This window comes from Sitophilus oryzae, unplaced genomic scaffold (assembly GCF_002938485.1).
Source record: "Sitophilus oryzae breed Bouriz unplaced genomic scaffold, Soryzae_2.0 scaffold_177_pilon_pilon, whole genome shotgun sequence".
Taxonomy (NCBI): Eukaryota; Metazoa; Arthropoda; class Insecta; order Coleoptera; family Curculionidae; genus Sitophilus; species Sitophilus oryzae.
The window spans coordinates 4549118-4567975 of record NW_022146479.1 but is presented as its reverse complement, the minus strand read 5'-3'; the positions used below and the strand labels follow the sequence as shown (position 1 = coordinate 4567975).

The window sequence follows — 18858 nt, the reverse complement described above, 5'->3', positions numbered from 1 at the left end:
TGAAAATTATTCATAAAAAATAAAAAGTATGGAGAGGGATAATAGTCATAATACTTTTTATTTTTAATTTGTTGTACTCTAGATTTTCATAATTTGTTGTTAGGAATGGTAATTAATAGTAAGTTAGATAGACGCATTTATAAATAATAATGTAAATATAAAAAAGTACTACTAATAATGAATGAAATATATTTGTTTCTATTAATTAATATCTCAAGAGCATTCACGTAGATAACAATATATTTTTTCTTTTTGTCAAATTGATAGTGTATCTCCAAAATCAAATATAATTTTTGATCTACAAATTTAAAAATATAAGTAATTTCAGTAAATAATAATTTCTATTAAAAACATAAGGAACTGACCTAACCTATTATGTCTTTGTTTACTATTTGTATATATAGCGCGTGCTGCAATTAGAAGAGGTGGATCAGTACGTGTTTTGTCTTTATTTCTGGAACAACTTTTTTTAGACTTTGTATATAGAGGATTTTAATTATAATCTGTATGGTTACGTAGTGAGAGCATACCTTCCCAGTCTGTTGCTTGAGGCGTCTATATTTTGACTGTGCCGTATATTTAAAGTTCGTGTAGCATCGATAATAAAATGCTTTCCAAAAATAATTGTTTTAAAATAAATCCGCACAATTTTCATTCATAATTTTTACTCGCTTCTTACTACAAAGCTTTCTCGCAGTACAGATTTAACCGGTCTATTCTAAACGGGAATTTTAGCAAATATTTTGGTGCTTTAGGGAATTGATATGAATTTTGTATATTCAATTTTCTGGTTCAGTGAGGCGGCATGCCTCAGATATTTTTGTTACTTCTCTGTTATCAAGATTCGTGGTATTTTTATGATGATGTTTTTTTGTGTTTTTAAATTTTAAAGGGATATCTTCATGTACTAATATCAATGTGATTTGGAGTAACCTCCCACCAATTATGAATGGATGAACTACTAGAGAGATGAAATAGCCATGATCGCTCGGGGGACATATGAAGGCACCCTGTGTTATATTATTCAAAGAGGACCCCTCATCACTGAGAGATGGCGCAGCTGGAGTATCAACTCAGCAAAACCGCGCTAGTGCTATTCACCAGAAAGCGAAGTCTGAAAACTTGAAAAGAATCCCTCTAAATGGAAAAGAAACACGGCCATCGAAAGATGCGTACAATTTATCTTAGATAGGATCTATCGGAAACAGGACTAAAAGCGATCAACTCAGTAACCACCAATTCGAAGTTGGTCAAAGAATGCCTAGAGCAGCTGAACAAATTAGGCAACGAAAATAAAGTCCTCCTACTCTGAGTGCTAGCTCACCAAGAGATAGAAGGCAATGAAAAAGCAAACAGTCTAGCTGGAAAAGGAACGAACACTCCACTAACTGGACCAGAATCGTGCTGCTTTCCAGTGGAAACCAACTTAAAGCGGAACTCAGGAAACTGGAAGACACCATCCGTAACCTGGAATGGGAATCCTCAAACGGTTTAAGACACTCGAAGTTCGAAGACATTTCTCAGAACTTGCGACCGAGAAAAATCAAAGATTTTTTTTGATTAAGTAAGAACAATCTTCGGATTGTCATGGGGTTTTTAACAGGACACTGTCTCCTGAGCGAAAACCTCAGTAGATTGAAACAACGGCGAATGCAGATTCTGTGGGGAAAATGGAGAAACACCAGAACACCTCATTACTAAGTGCGCCGAGATGACATCCATTTGTACCATAAACTTTGGTACGACTGATATCGGAGATGGAGAACTGGCCTCTGTCTCTGTGAAGCGCTCTTAGATACTGGCTTTTTCAAAAGCTTGAGACTGTATGATGAGTTATAACTCATAATAACTCTAGAAAAGGGGCTCTCAATAGATCTGTATGGTCGCGGTGATTAACCCCCATGCGAAACATCATTGTTTTTTTTAATAAATAATTTTATTTTTTTTTTTAAGTATTTTATCATTAATAATTAATTTAAATGTTTCACTCTGTTAGTTTTTTATTTTAATTTTGTGTAGCGTGATATTGTGAAATTTGATACGTGTTATCTATTCAAGTGTGTCGGAAGTTATTAAATGGCGTTATTGGTGGCTGTAACATCAAATATATCGAGAAAGATTTAGTTTTTTATTTTAAGTATTAATATACTTATTAAAAACTTTATCTTTAGTATACAGATACATGACAAATAAAATAGTGTTTTCTGTGGAATGAATTATACTAAATTAGCTTATAGTAGGGGTGAGAGTTAAAACTGGTTAGACTTTTATCTTCGATATTTTAAATGGAACACTTATTATTTATTTAACACTCGTTATAATGTGTTCCCGAAATCTATACTTGTAATCTATTTTTCTGTCCATCTCGTGTATTTTCTATGTATTTTTGCGGCAGTTTTTTTTAGATTTGTGTATGGTAAATTAAGTTCAGTGATACGCCGTCTACCGGCATCTGAAAGCGTCTATATTTTGCCTGTGCCTTTATATTTAAGTTGGTAGCATCGATAATAAAATGCTTTCCAAAAATAATTGTTTTAAAATAAATCCGCACAGTTTTCATTCATAATCTTTTACTCGCACACCTTTACTACACACGGCGTATCGGTGCTGTAGAAATAGTTACCGTGATGTCACCGATTGGACACATCCAGTGACGTCACGGGTGTATTTTCTGGGTTCTCCAAAATAGACTTGGGGAGAGAGTGAACGATCTCATTAAGGATGCGTTGACTTTAACATTTTTCGTTTCTTTTTCAGGTCCATTTCGTTTGGCTTTAAGATTTTTGTCGGGCGCATTGTACCTGGATGTTCAGAAGTAAGTAAATATATTGATATATCTAGTCTCTGTGTTCTCAAATATTTTAAAGGCTTTTATAGGAAGCTACGTGAATGAAGTTGTATTCTTTTGGATAGTCTTTAAAATAATACCAATAAAATAAGTACAATATGTGTTTAGTTATACGTCGGCCTGATACGCGAGACCAGCAATTCTTGGTCTTAAATCAGATTCTCTTAATCGCAATCAAACTGTTTCAGCATAATTTGCAGACCTTGGACCTCACGCTTTTGAATCTGTAAACTATGGTATGTGACAAGACGCTGTCTCAGAGCCAGAATTCTTAAAAATCTATCTTTATTTTGTGTTGTAATGCGATTTCGACCTTTTCCTGGCCTACGGGATTGATTTTCCGATTTTAAGAATCTTTGCACTACCCGTGAAATGGTTGTATGGTTAACATTAAATCGACGACCGTATTCTTGACCATCAGCTTGAGCGTATTCTTCGCTAGTTAAATTTCGACTTGGACGTTTCATAATAATTAAAATTAATGAAAATTTGAAAAATAAACACAAAGTAAACGCTTCTTTGCGAATTCTTTTAATTGGTTAAAAAAATTAGCGCATATAAAGCAAAAGGAAAAACTATACACAATATAAACTACATGAAGGTAGGAATTCTTCTCTAGGAAAAAATGTATTTGGTCTGTTTTAAAATAACAACATAATTATCATTTCAAAGTGGTTCGTTAGTATATTGGAGAAGTGTATTTAAAAAAGATTTGTTTTTACCGAGGAAGTTGATGTAAAATTCTAACATAATTTTTTAATAATATTTATTTTGTTTCTAGATTTCATTTTAATCCATATTGTCAATAAAATTTTATCAAGCAACAAAAAGCGTGAATGTAATATCTGATAAATAATAATAATGTAATATTAGATAAGGGGATGTTATCAATTTCATTGATATGTTTTGAAGACGTTTGTGCGTAATTTATAAATAAATTATTAAGATTTTTTTTTGATATTTTGGATGCTAATCATAAATCAAGCACGTGATCTGATCTAAAAATCATGCAATATGTAATAAGAAAGAAGATTTTTGTACTTATTTTAGTGTATTCCAATTGGCGATTGGCTCAGAGTAATAAATAAACATTGAGGTGTGGTAATATGATTATCCCATTTTTTGGCTTGATATGAAAATAATGCAAAAATATTTTTTGATGTACTATCTTTATTTGTGTTGTCTGTCATGGAATTAGCTTGGAAGATTATACCCTATTTTTACTCAACATGACACTATTTATCAAAACACTTAAGTTTTGATAAACATATACAGATAGTTTATATTTATGTATACAGTATCGTCAGATTTTGAAGTGATATACTTTTTTACAAGTGTTGAATCCGAGAATATACAGAGTATTTATTTTAAAGTAAAATTTATGGATAAAATATGAAAAATATATTTTCTAAAGTATTCTATTCAAAAATATCTTGTCTTATCGATTGGACATATTTTTGCAAATAAAATAATTAAAATTTTAAAAATATAAGTGTTTTATGTAAGGCTTATGTGATTTTGCATTAAGGAATGATGTAAATACTTGTACCTGCTTAAACAATGAAAAAGTCGTACAAGCAATATAGTTGCAGTAGTAAAAGATGAATTAAAAAATGACATATAATATATCACCAGGACCAAGTGATCTATCTATCGAACTAAACATGCAACAAATCTTTGTTAGAAATATGTATATTTCTGTGAAATAATAATGTAACAAAGAAAAACAAAAAAGAGATATATGTAATTATTGGTAACATTGATAGAATCAATTACAGAAGTGTGGGGCATGAAAACATAGTTAGAAAATACTTTTAACAGAGATATCATATTGGAGAAGATGTAGTTAACTTTACTCGATTACTAACGTTAGAAATGAACACATGAGAAAGAATGATGTGTACATATACTTACTGGGCGCACTAAACAGAAAATAGTTAAGTGGTACCGTCACCTGCATCGCATGAGTGAAGAAAGAATTCAGTATAGAAAGAAGAAAATATTGAACTGGAATCCTCCGCTTTGGGGTGTTTTTTAGTGTTCTAGGTTATTCTTTATTTTGATTTTTTACCTAGGCTTCGGCAAATTTAATAGTTGAACCCGCCACTGAAATGTCTGAAATATGTAAAGCGCTCCCGAAACAGCGAAGCTCTACTTGCAGGGTGAATCCGGCAGCAGGCTGCCAGCCCTGGGACGAAAGGTCAACCCCGACGCTGTTATATACACCCCCGCGTACCTGTTTTGCTCTGCTCTCTCTGTTCCGTTCTGTTCTACCTTGCCCACGTTTTAGCCCGCGTGACGTCATTGCACAAGCGACGGTGAAAAGACTTTGATGGAAATAATAATCTCCTTAACGGTAAAAATCTTTGTGTTCGGCCCAATCGAGAGTTGATTAAATTTTGCGTTTTAAGTTACATATTACTTTTGCTTTTATAAGACTTTCTAAAGGAAGTCGTTTATTGGAAGGGAAGAAAGGTATTTTCCTATAAAATTTCTTTTCGGTATTAAACTCGTGTTTGTTCGAACCTCGACTTACGGGGGCCCTTTGATTGGTATCGTTGATCAGAAGCTAGGAATGTTGTACTGGAATCGTTTTAGATGTAACTAAAATTAAAACTAGAGCAACGTACGGCAGGTACAGCAAGGTAAAACCTGTGCAAAGTACTGAGAATGGCATGCATCTGCATGGCAGGGGCCATGAGAACATGCCGAATAGCAGCAATGGAGGTAATTCTAAACGTAACACCACTGCACATTGTCGTCGGCAGATATGCCAATGCGACAATGATTAGTATGGTTATTGACGGACACAATGCTGCGAGAATTGTCATCTCAGGAGCTTGGAACACCATCAAAAGGAAAATTGCACTCCTCCAACTCCCAGTGGATGACATACCAAGAATGTACAACTTTGAGAAACACCTCACTGTAGTATTGAGCAATAAAAAGGATTGGAAGAGAGAAACATTTGCTCAGCAGGTGCAAGACAATACCATAACGTGATATACTGATGTTAAAACCAATGATACTCCGAACCAATGGACACTTACCCCAGCATCCTTCAGGCAGAAATGTACTCTATGGAAAGATGCGTACAACTTAGACAGGGACTATCGGAAACAAGAAATATCAATATTTTCCGATAGTCCAGCAGCATTAAAAGCGCCCAACTCAATAACCATCAATTTGAAGTTGTTCAAAGAAAGCTTAGAGAAGCTGAAGAAATTAAGCAAAGATAATATAAAGTCCTCCTACTCTGTCTGCCAGCTCACCAAGGGATAGAATGCAATAAAAAGCAGACGATCTAACAAGAATAGAAGCGAACCCTCCATTAACTGGATCTGAAACGTCCTTGTTCCCAAGTGGAAACCAACTTAAAGCGCACAACTCAAGAACCTGGAAGACTCGATCCATAACCTGGAATGGGAATCCTCCAATGGTCTAAGACACTCGAAGAAATTTCCCAGAACTTACGACCGAGAAAAATCAAAGATTTCTCTTGATTTTTCTTGATTTAAGTAAGAACAATCTTCGATTTTTTAACGGTGTTTTTAACAGAACACTCAACACAGTCTCCTCAACGAACACCTCACTATATTAAAGCTAAAAAATAACATAACGGCGAATGCAGATTGTGTGAACAACACATCACTGAGTACGCCAAGATGACAATTCATGGCATTTGTGCCATGAAGTTTGGTACGACTGATATGGGAGATGGAAAACTAACCTCTGTAAACCGTCTCGGATGCTTGTTTTGGTTAAAGCCCCGAACTATGATAAGTTATAACTCGTATACCTGAAGAAAGGATAGTAGATCTCCCATCATTCTACTAAAATTAAGGAAAGGTTTTTATTCTTGGTGGAAAAATCTCCTTTTTAAATCCAGAGATGAGTAATAAGTATAATAGTATATTTTTATACAGATTGTCCAATTGGAGGATCCCTGACAGTGACAGTTTGTCTGTTTGTCGTTTTAATTCACAGACGAATCGTATTTTCTGTCATTTTTTGGTTGTCGTCTGTCATTTTTTGGTTGTCAATCTTCTCCAAGTCAGAGACAAAAAATGTCGTTTTTTTTTCTCAAAAACAAAAAAAATTAAATTATTATATGAAGACGAAGTAATTAGGTTTCAAAGTTTTTTCTTTTCGGGAAATGTATATCTCCCGAGCAAATAAATATTTTTTTGGGATTCAAAAAATAAACTCTTAAATACCGATATCTTCGGGCTATGGGAATTGATATAAAGTCAAAAAGTCAAAGCCTTAATAAAAAAAAGATAAAAGCATGGAAAATATTGGAAAGTATATAATTTTTTTTTTCTTTGATTATACGTTTTATAAGTGGCGGTAAGAAAATATTTTAGTACTTTTCCGTGGAATATAGGAAAATTTTTGAAAACATTTACTGACCTATTTAAGATGGAAGGAAAGCAATTCGAGTCTACAAATAATCCTAACTTCAAACATACAAGGAATAATAATTAGTAAAATCTTAGAAGTCTTGAAAAGTGAATTAAGAAAAAAACTTACCCTCATTTATTTAAAGCAGAGTAACTAACTTATTTTGCATTAAAAAGTATTTTATTGGTATTTTTTAGAATTACGACCATGATTAATATGACATATGATTAAGTCTTTGTGTATAATATAGAAAGTCATACGTTGTTTTTCACTAATGTATAAATAACATTTTGATTTAGGAAATGTATATCATGGCCCTAAAAAATGTTATTATTTATTTATTTTATTTTGTTTATAAGTAGAGTTAATGTAATGCAGTGTAACAAATAGTGTCGATATTATATATTTTCTACAGAATATTTTTTAATATAAAAATATTGTTTTATTTTTTTTCTGTTAACACTAAAGCCTCGTCTACACATGATGTTTACCTGTCAGTTTTGCAGGTCAGTTAAAACGGAAGACCAACTAGAAAACTGACAGCAATTTTCAAGAGAGTCGTCCTGAATAAGGTTTAAATAAGAAGGCAACAGTATCTGTTGTCTTCTTATTTAAACCCGTTGTTTGTAGTCGGCTATTTACGGTATTCACCGATGGTGGCAGCACCGGCTGCGAATCCACCAAACCTGTAGACAATCTTGCGTCTTATTCATTTCAAGTAAAACGAATCTACACACAAGGTTTTATTTGCTATGTTTGAACTGAACATATATGGTGCGTTTAGACTTGAGCACGCACGCACTGATCCTTCGCGAATGCTCAAGTGTAAACGGCTGTGTGCGCACGCTCATTCTGAATCTTTCTGTGCGCGAGCAGCCGCGAACATGAGCTGTCTGGTGTCGGTTTTTGGTCCGTGCTCAAAGGGATTTTATGTGTGCGTGAACGCTCAATTTGCACCGGCAATTTGTTTCGTCTGCATGCGTGCGTGCGTCTGTGATTTTTTTTTCGTTTCCTTTATTAAAATTATGGAGTCGACCAATGAATCTTCGTTATTATTAATTTAAGAATATGAAAAATTGCCGATATTATAGGATGTTAAACATTCTTCGTATTATTCAAAATCCAAAAACAATTACGGATGGCGAGACCTTGTAAATAAAATTAATATTGAACATAGCTCTCCTCAGACACTAAGTTGTTTAATAAATTACATCGACTTCTAAAAATTTGGGTTTGCCACCAGCGACGATATTTTCGATTTTTCTTCTTTTTATTAGCTCATTTTCGTAAAGCTGTGAATAACAATCAATGCAGTCGCGACTATTTCTTGGTCGTCCATTAATTTTTATTTTCACCAACACAACTCTGCTGTGCGCGCACAAGTGGATCACTATATTCGTCGAAAAATAAGTTTTTAATTTAAACGGAGCCGAGAGCGCGAACGAATGCCGTGCGCGCACGCTCAGCTCGTGCGTGTTCAAGTCTAAACGCACCTTAAGACTGACAGGTAAAATTATGTGTAGACGGGGCTTTAAAGATCCCAGCTTCACGGTATTATTTTTTATAACTAAATGCATAGTAACTCTTTTTCAATATTTTGTATAAAACGAATATTTTAATTTTTAGTTAGAATTTAGAGAAAATAATACGCTGGCCAACTAATCTTGTAAAATAATTGTCTGTGCACAAGATGAGTCAGTGTTATAAAAACGACACAAACAAAAAATAAAGAATGATCCAATTCACGTGTCCCCACATTCTTCGCGATGTACGTATGTATCTCAGTCCAGGGGAATACTCGAGGGTAAAAGCCTACCGAACAGCTGGAAACATTCTGGATATTCAGGAGCTGCCATAAGCGGAAATCCGGCGTTGTTAGTGTCTTGTCTATTATCGTTAATGTCCCGTGAGTTTACGTTGCTTTCCACCTTCCCGTTTTTCGGCCTCGGTTGACATCATTTTATTTGTACAGGGCGTTGTATTTCAGGTAATTATTTTAATACAATATTCCCTGTAGAAATAATAGGTCTGAGGGAGAAAATTCAGGGACGAGCTATTAAAATGAAACTTTTTCATTTATTTCGTTTTTTTAATGGCGTAAGAGAATTATTTAAGAAACTTAACGTCCAATACAAGGTTACAGTATACCTTTCTTGTATCTTTACAGAAATATGGATTCCAGATTATAGCGCATGAAGAAATTTCAGGTAAAAATACGCGAAATCAAAACTTTTTAATGATTTTTTACAGTTTATCGACTGTACTTTGTAATCGTTTTCTGTATTCTGTACAAAATCTTTTTCTGGATCCTATAACGAATTACACAAAAAAAAACTATATATCAATCATGCTGTTACATCAACAGCATTGTTGTTTTAATAAACCTTAACACAACACTGGAATTAGTAGAAGAATATATATATTTGAGACAACTAATACACAGCTCGCTACACTAGGTTAGAATGGAGTCTTTAGAAACTCAGTCATATTCAAATCTAGAATTCCACTTTATCTATAGAAGAAAATATTCGACCATTGTGTACTAGTCATGAGCTTATGCATGCGAAACCTGGACAATTAAAACGGACATTATAAGGAAACTGCAGGTCGCACAACGCTCAATGGAACGAAATATGCTGGGAACACAGATAACATGTTATCTGTGGCTGAGAATAACCAGGAAAGACAGTAAAAGAATAGCATGGACACGACAAAAGACCAAGGTAATAGATGTCATCTATAGAATCAGATCCCTCAAGTGACAATGGACAGGACACCTGGCAAGAAGGACGGACAGCAGATGGACCACAAAATTTACAGCATGGTACCCACGAGGAATTACGAGACCTATAGTTCAGCGTTTTTTTACGTCATGTCACTTCAATATCGAATCTCTCTCTCTCAACAGCCTGTTAATGACTTATTTTTCAAAAAGTTACAGAATATCATTGGAAAAAATAGGTGAATTGACAAAAAATTTACTAAATAGCTACATACATACATAAAATGGACCTTTAAACTAAAATATATAGATCGCAAAGTTTTGTACATTAATGATCATAATGCGATATTAATTTGATAAAAATATTTTCATGTGAAAACAGTTCCGAGAATACTGGAAGTTTACAACAGCTTTGTTATTTTAAATAAATATATACCTCCATTTTTCTTTTTTGATATAAATTATATAAAATTTGACGAATTTTGTTATCAACTAGTATAATATACCTAAATGTACTAAATGGAGGGGAAATCAGATATAAAAGGATTGTCTGAAAAGGAATATAAATGTTTAATTCCAAATGAACATATACTTTGTAAAAGCACAAGCCTCCAGATCGATATACTTTGCCACAACTCAAAATGAAATTCCGAATTTCTGGAATTTCTACACAATAGATTTAATTTATTTAATTCATTCCCAGACTCGCAGGAAAATGATGATAAAGGGAATAACAGATTTGATAACATTCTTTGTCAACAATCCTTTTTTTGCCCTAACCAGCTTTCAACAGAGGCGATATATACAGTATAACAGATAAAGTCAACATTACATGGGCAGTTTTTATTAATGGCGTCAGAAAAATGAAAAAAGTAAGCCACTGCTTTCTGACTAATTAATTGAAATAAATGAATAAAATGCTTTATTTGTTGCTTAAATTATATTTGTATATAAATCGTTCTAAGACAAACTAAAGAGCGGAATACTTTGTAGCCAAATCATTAATTTATTCGCAGTTTCGCAAAGGAAACATCTCCCAAGTTTTTATTGCGACTCGAACCTTGAATCTTTGTGTCCATATTTCTCTCCAATAATGCCATGGTACGTCTTGAGTTTTTGGACGAGTGCCAAAAATGCCACGCTAGCAATTTAAATACGCAAACTAACTATCCACTGTATACAGTATTTATAAAAAATTTCTCTCTCGAATTACACCTAATTACACACTATGATCGTACACAATCAAAGCTAAGTTAGCTGAAATTAAAACAGTAATAGAAAGGAAATATTGAAGTTCCCAAGTACTTTACTATCATTTATTATACTTATTAGAGGCATTAACATATTTTCCAATTGGTATTATTGTCTCAAATATCGAATTGAAATTATCAAAAGTTAGTCAACCGTCCAATAGATCAAATCATAAATAAAATCAATGAAAGGATTCTTTACCTAACTCAAATAAAACTTTGCTGCTAAGGTCTGAGATAAGATAAGAATGGCGGAGATATCTAGAAAACATCGCATAAAATGTGACAAAATATAAAAACGATAATTTTGTTTGCAAAACTGCAAAAAGGTTACTATTACTGGATAAAATTATGTTCGAAATCACAGTTGCATCAATTATTAATCTTAAAACATTTTTTTTATTTAAAATGTTTTAGGGCTTGATATTATTTTGTTCTTACATGAAAGCAACTATGAAAATCTTATGTTAGGGTTAGATTAGATTAGAAATCTTTTAGATGGCCTCTTTGACTGCGATCTTTACAGTTCTACACTCGTATCCTTTTTAGAAAATTAGTCTAATAACTTCGAGATTGGAGCTTCCATATAATAATCTAATGCCAAGTTTCAATAGCTTAGTTTATCACATTTTCCAGACTTTCGCGCAAATATAGAATGTATCTGGCATTTCTTCTTCACATGGCTTCATCCGCCAAACCTTTGTGATTAATTTTGTAGCACCGTGGAAGGGTTTTGGACCTGTTAATACCGTTGAACCTTGTTTGGCAATTTCATCTGCCTTTTCGTTGTCCTTGTAAGTGTCGTGCACCGGTACTCAGACTAACGTAACATTGCTATGTTCTCCTAGTTTTGACTATAACCACCTATAACCCACTTCCTGTTTTATCTTAGCTTGCTCTGAGACATTTATCCAGGGGTTTGGTTCTTTTCCTAATTACAGATATTTCTCTTCATGTAAATTTGTATTTGAGTATTGGAAGACTCAATTTATTTATTAGTTTTCATAACCTTGATAGGATCCATGTCTTATTATCCATTATTAAATTAAAATTAAATTCATTATCTCCTTCTCTCAGTGACAAATAAAAATCTGAAAACATTCAATAAATAAAAATGTACCTAAATAATTAAATGAACGATGAAATATAAATAACTGGTCTGTACATGTAAAAAACTTTACTAGAATATATCAAAACATACACTTGGCATCAGCAGTCGATGATTAAGCAGGATTAAATCATCTTTTTTTCATGTAGATTCTGGTTATATGACATGACACTTCGGGAACTAAATGTTACTTAGTTTTCTAGAAACAATAAGCGCTCTTAACAATAATGTTTAAAAACTTATTTTTGCAATTTTATGTATTTATTTCAAACCGAAGATCTATTTTAGTCCAAGGTTTTCAGTTTTAAATCTTCTTGTACTAAATCATTTAAGACTATGCTTACTTATTTTTTTGAAGGAAATAATTATAATTAATATTAATTCTTAATGCTCTACGGTTATAGATTGTTGGTGCCCTGTAAAAATTAACGAAAGTTATTTTAATTACTCTTGGTAAAATTTTAATAAAAAGACGTTTGTTATAGTATGCAGTTTTTTTATCAACATCTAGAGATATAGGTGTCGACTAGTTCAAAGATTGTAACAAATCTCACTTAAATATTATTCATTGTAGAAGCTTAAGAATTATTAAGATAAGACAAAGGGGCAACTGCTTCTGTAAACATGCAAGGCTAAATAAAAAAAAAAGTTAAATAGAGCCGTTTTTTAATAAATGTATTGTATCTTTAAAAGAAATGTATTTTTGTTAAATATAATTAGGCTGTTCTTTTCTTCATGACAAGATTATTTTTTTCAACTTTCTTATGCTATATTTATAAAAAAAAACGTTTTCAGAATATTTAAATGTAAGAGCTCAGATGTTGTTTCTTTTGACCACAGGCTTATTTTCCATAATCTTAGGTACACAAACATCTTAGGGATATTTTTGAAATTCATTCAGTCTGGGACACGATGATTTCTAATAATAAATTTATTTATGGCTGGCTAAATTGATTTAAATCAGAAACGCTTATAGATAAGGACTCTTCTTTTTTTAGTTTTAATCTTTCCATATTAACTAAATTGTTTTTATTACTTTGATTTGCATGCTTGAAGGAGTCCAAATATGTTATGACTTTCCTTTTAATTTTGGTCTCATTTAAACATGTTGTTACAGTAGTTGTAGTAACAGTAGGGTATAACATAGTCTTTTTATAGAAAAAATTATAACTGGACCTATCAAGACAGTTTTCCTTTGAATGTCAGAAAACTACGCTTTTTTAACCATAGATATTTACCAGATATTGTTCACCCAGATAAACCAGAGTGTCTGCTGTTTCAGGAACTAATATAATAGTAAAAGCAAAGAGGAAGTACATACAACTGGAACAACAACTGATTGGCAAGTTTATTTTATACTCTGAGTTTACCCAACATGATTGTTTTTTCGGGATTCATCACAACTTCTCCCAGTGAATATGTAGATAGTTATTCTTGGGTATTGATTAGTTGACCAGCGATCACTGAGAGTTGATTGTCATTTGCCACAGTATATTTTGTGATTAACTGACATTATTTTACTCCAATTGTCCAAAGAATATGGCTAATATTATGTCTTCAGGACTCCAGGTGTCCAGTGTAGCATATTCAGCCAATATGAACCAATTTGGGTTATATATGGAGCATTTTCTTTCATATTAGTATTTTTACTTCGTTAATAGCATCACTGCAACCGCATGGTTTGGGAAGTAGTCAATTAACTTCAACGTCATAGACTTTGAAAAAAGTTCGACTTGTTATAACTCAAAGCAACAATTGCAGTGTTACTAACAAAGGTATTAACCAACCAAACAATACATATATGTTCGTGGAAATAGAGCAACAATGAACATATACGCCGGAATTCTCCATGAACAAAGGAGTCAGTTCAGAAGACCAAATTCAGTCAGATCAAAGACCAAAGAAAGAAAGAAAAAAACCAGATCAAAGAAAGAGTTCGATGTTCTCCAACGTTGTTTACTGAAAATGTTGAGAACATTTTCAGCATATTATATTGTCAGACCAAAGGCTTCAACATAGATGGAGAATACCTGAACCACGTAAGATTGATGGCATTGTCCTAATCGCTGGCAGACCTGACGAGCTACAAGAACTAATAAATAAGCTTAATGTAATATGGTCAGCAATGAAGTTGACATATAGATGACCTAAATAATTACGACACTACAAATTGAATTGAACAGAACTAGTGGTCTTTCATGAAGACAGTATGTATTTAGAGAAGTTCTACAGAAAACAGATGCAATTAAAAAAGTTATAGAAATCCCCAAGTTCGCTGCAGGTTTTGCACATGCAAACAGAAGTATGTGCTATGATTATACTAGACGTGAAAACGCTTTTAATAGTGCATCGTGGAATAAAATCTTAAATGAGTTGAGAATCTTGTACACTGTTACATTCGTTCAGTTCGTTGGTTTTGAAGACATCGTCATGGTTGTAACAGCTAGTAATGAGGAATCATTGATGAATTTGACAGATATAGGACTAATGCGAGTAACAAAGTGGCTGAGGCAAAAGACTATATTTTAATTTAGAGTAAACAATAATTGATCCAAGCAGAGCCATTAAATATCTTGGTGTCTGCCCGGACTCAAAACTGACATTCAGAGCACATATTGACAAAACTGTTACTAAAGCCCTGAAGACGATATCAGGATTCTCTAGGCTCGTGCTAAATATTAAGGGTTCCAAACCCTCCAAAAGGCGTATTCTAGCTAGTGTGGTACATTCACAATTATTATATGCAGCACTGGCATAATATAACGCAAAATAAAAAACTGCAATAACTTATAAGAGTGCAGATAACAATTTGCATCATGAGTTTGCTGTGCATACAGAACAATATCGGGTGAAGGTGCTTGCATTACAGCTGTACTTTCTCCAATAGATCTTTTCATAAAAGAAAGATATGCAACTTATTATGGGTTGTCAAGGCAAAAAGCCTAAAGTAAAATGATTACTGAGTGGCAAAATAAATGGGCAAATGGTAAGCATGGCAGATGGACACATAAACTTCAACGGAACTGTTGAAATTGATGGACTAGTACGTAACGCAATCGTTGTCGGGTCATGAGTGCTTTGGTAAATATCTTTTTGTGATCGAAAAGAAGATCACACCTAACCTATATACTGTCATAACGAAGATGACGCAGAACATAGTATATTGGAATGCACCGAGATGGGACCAAATTAGAAATATTTTCAAGATACTAAAAAGTGTTCAACATAGGAAGTAGCAAATAGCTTAGTTGATGGGGAAAAACTTGGTCGGTACTACCCACAACAAGGGGGGTGTCTTATGCAAGATTTTCCCGTCCTAAAAAAATTACGAAGGTACAATCAATCATTTAGATATCACACTGGACATAGTAGATGAATACTCAGAACAGAATAATAGAATTCATTCATAAAAAAGAACAGATTAAAAGTGTAGGTTGTGTTGTCATTCCAGATAATTTGATGAAATTGTTATACAAGATTTGGTGAGTTATCAAGAGTTGAATTAAACTGATTAGAAAACATTTTACCGTCACAAATAATGCGGTTTTCCAGACGTTTGTTGTATAATGTACGTGATATCCCGACATGTATCGTCCATTTCTTCATTCCCAAGACACGGGGAGCACCGGGACCCATGCCACCGAAGAAAGATGACAAAAAGCAGCCATCTCTTAAGGAATTTAACCCCACGCTGAAGCTTTCAGCTGACTCCGCGTAGACGTAAAAAGCTAGGCGGGCCGTGATTGGTCGGCGCACCTACGTCATGGTCCTGCTGCGGCCAATGGCGTTTGCAGGTCCAGTGGCGGGCACGGGACCGCCGATTGTCTTGGCAGGAGTCGAACGAAGTTTGCAGCGTGGTGCGCGACACGTTTGTTCCCAGTGGATTGTCAGCACTGCTCCCGTCGATTTACACACATATACGCGCCAGTTCCCATCTTTCAGACGTCTGAAAGCCGGTCTATGCTCTTATATTTAGTTTAGTGCCGTGTGATGTGACTTATTTAGCTACACTCGCTCGGGACATAGGTGAGCGATATTATCTTTTCAACGCTTATTACCATAACACTTATTTTTTTTTCGCGTTTTTCGGGACAAAATATGACACGTGGATGTCGCTGATATTATCTTTCATAGGCAACACATCCATGTCTAAACGTTTTTAAATGTCCGAACAACAATAGGCAAAAATATAACAAAATAAATTATCGTATCTGCTGATTTAATCCGCATGTAAAATTTGTTTTCCTGCAATAAGTCCTTTAAATATTAAAGCGAAGTTTTGTTTGTATTTCACGCTAAAAGTTCTAACCTTAATTCCAATTTATATTTGTTTAGTTTAAAATTTAAATTAAATACAGTTCGTAAAATGACGAAAAATATTTGATGATAATTTATTTAACCGAAAGGAATTACTATCCTATTTTTAAACTAAAAACAAACAAAACAGTTATGTTTATAACTATATTTAGTAACAAATGATTTTATCGACTTATTAAAAATAGTATGCACGTTTCTATTTCTGATAAACGGTGTCTAATTGTAATCTACGATGAAGTTGTATATTAGCGTTTTTTTTTTCAAGGATCGTTTTTTGCCAACGTGCTCTTAGTATAAAAATGTCATTCAAATATATTTTATATAAAATATTTATCTCTTTGTTTTAACTTTTTATCTCCAATTTCTTAAGTTTTTTCAATGTATATTTTATATAGTTATTTTTTTAATTATTTATCTTAATTATATTTAATAAATATATAATTTATCTTCGATAATTTGAAATCAAAATTTCTTTTGGGACTAAATTTATTATAACTTTAATATGTATTTAGCTGTGTCACTTTTACACATTAATCAGAATAATGCAAATAGGCATAATTAAGTATATCGATAATTTTAATACCGTTATATGACTATTGTTGATTGCACACACATTTTGTTTAACATATTATTAAGTTTAATTTATACGAAAAGAATATTTGAGTTATGTGAACTAATATAACATTATATTACTATTATTTTATATTTAATTTCTGCAATTTATATTAAATTTCAAATATTGAACTATTCGATTAATACGTAGGGGTATGTATGCTTTTAATTTGAAATCTACGAATTTCCTATCACCGAGTTTTTGATCATAATAATTTTATTTAATATTTTATATGAACATAATAATTAATAATATCTTAATATTGTATACAAAATAATAATATTATTATTATATTTCTATAGTATTTATGTTCTTTCAGCTGTACACAAAAATATCTGATTTATTTATAAACTTTTATCTGATTTATTTATAAATATTTTTGCTTTTTATAGAAAGAATCTAATAATACTTATATTTTTATTATTTTTTTTATTTAGTTTAAAACATTTTACACCAGGGTAAATATATATTTTTTAAAATGACAAATTTTTTAACTTAACTTTAACTTAATTTTAGAATTTTTAGAAATTATAAATTCGATGATAATTACATCCTTTCAGGTTATTATAGAATACTATTTTTATAAATATTATTTTAAAAATATATCTAGAATACCGGGTGCGCGTCTAGTGGCTCACCCCCTATAACTTTTTTATTTTTTCAGATAAATAAACGAGATTTGGTATGTTAGTATATTTATATGTCAATTTTTGACATTTTCGCATATGGTTTATTTGAAATTGTAACATGCAGGTCATAACGACAATTTGGCTCGAAATACCAAGTGTGTGGTACCAAATTATTCGTAAAAAAATGCTTTTTCCAAATATGCTAACGAGCCACCCTTGTTCCATTAAAAAAAAATGAGATATGATTAAAAATACGATTTAGGCATCTTCTAACCGGCCAGGACAAGACACGAAAAACTTTAGATGATCAAATATATTTTTCCAAGGCTCCTGGACTAAAAATTAGTGTTTTTAACACAGCCTTTTTTTTAGATTGAAATTTAAAATAGGATTTTTTTTTAAGTGAAGTCAAAAGTTGATATATAATATGTAATTCTATTCAGAGTGTCATTTTCTACCGAATAAAGTAAAAATATACCGAGGGTACCATTTAAAAATCAAAAATTATAGTCATCTCCGGTAAAACAGAAAGTGAACAAAAAAAAATTGAATGCGCCAATCAATCCTAATTTGAAAAAATAAAAAAATTATAGGGGTGAGCCAATTTTGAGACGCACCCTGTATATATGCCAGTAGAATTATTATATTACTTACTATTTAATTTTGATCAGTTATTAAGTTAATAAATATTTAATACATTTTGAATTTAATTCATGATTTTTCATTTCATAAGTATAAATTAGTTTAAATTGAATTTTATATAATATTTTATACAAAAATATTTGTATCACAGTCTATATTAAGTACATAATATTTTTATTTAGAGAAAAAAACTGAGGTATTTATAAACTTTAAAAATTTTAATTTATTTTGTATGTATATTCATAACTTTTTAATTTATATAAAAAAGTTTAATCAACAAGAACAAGTGTATTAATTATTGTAATACATATATTTAATTTCTACA

At 32.2% G+C, this 18858-nt stretch overlaps 1 protein-coding gene across 16 annotated transcripts in view; it reads left to right on the top strand.

The window, feature by feature from the left end:
• LOC115882326 (myocyte-specific enhancer factor 2) overlaps window positions 1–18858 on the top strand; it is a 104027-nt gene that overhangs the window by 60632 nt on the left and 24537 nt on the right. For 15 of the 16 annotated variants that reach the window (XM_030900336.1, XM_030900331.1, XM_030900340.1 and 12 more), the window contains one exon: window positions 2758–2815. The gene's annotated coding sequence lies outside the window, so the exon portion shown is untranslated. Of the gene's footprint in view, window positions 1–2757; window positions 2816–16184; window positions 16359–18858 lie in introns of those variants that run through there. The other variant, XM_030900338.1, reaches the window with a different exon arrangement.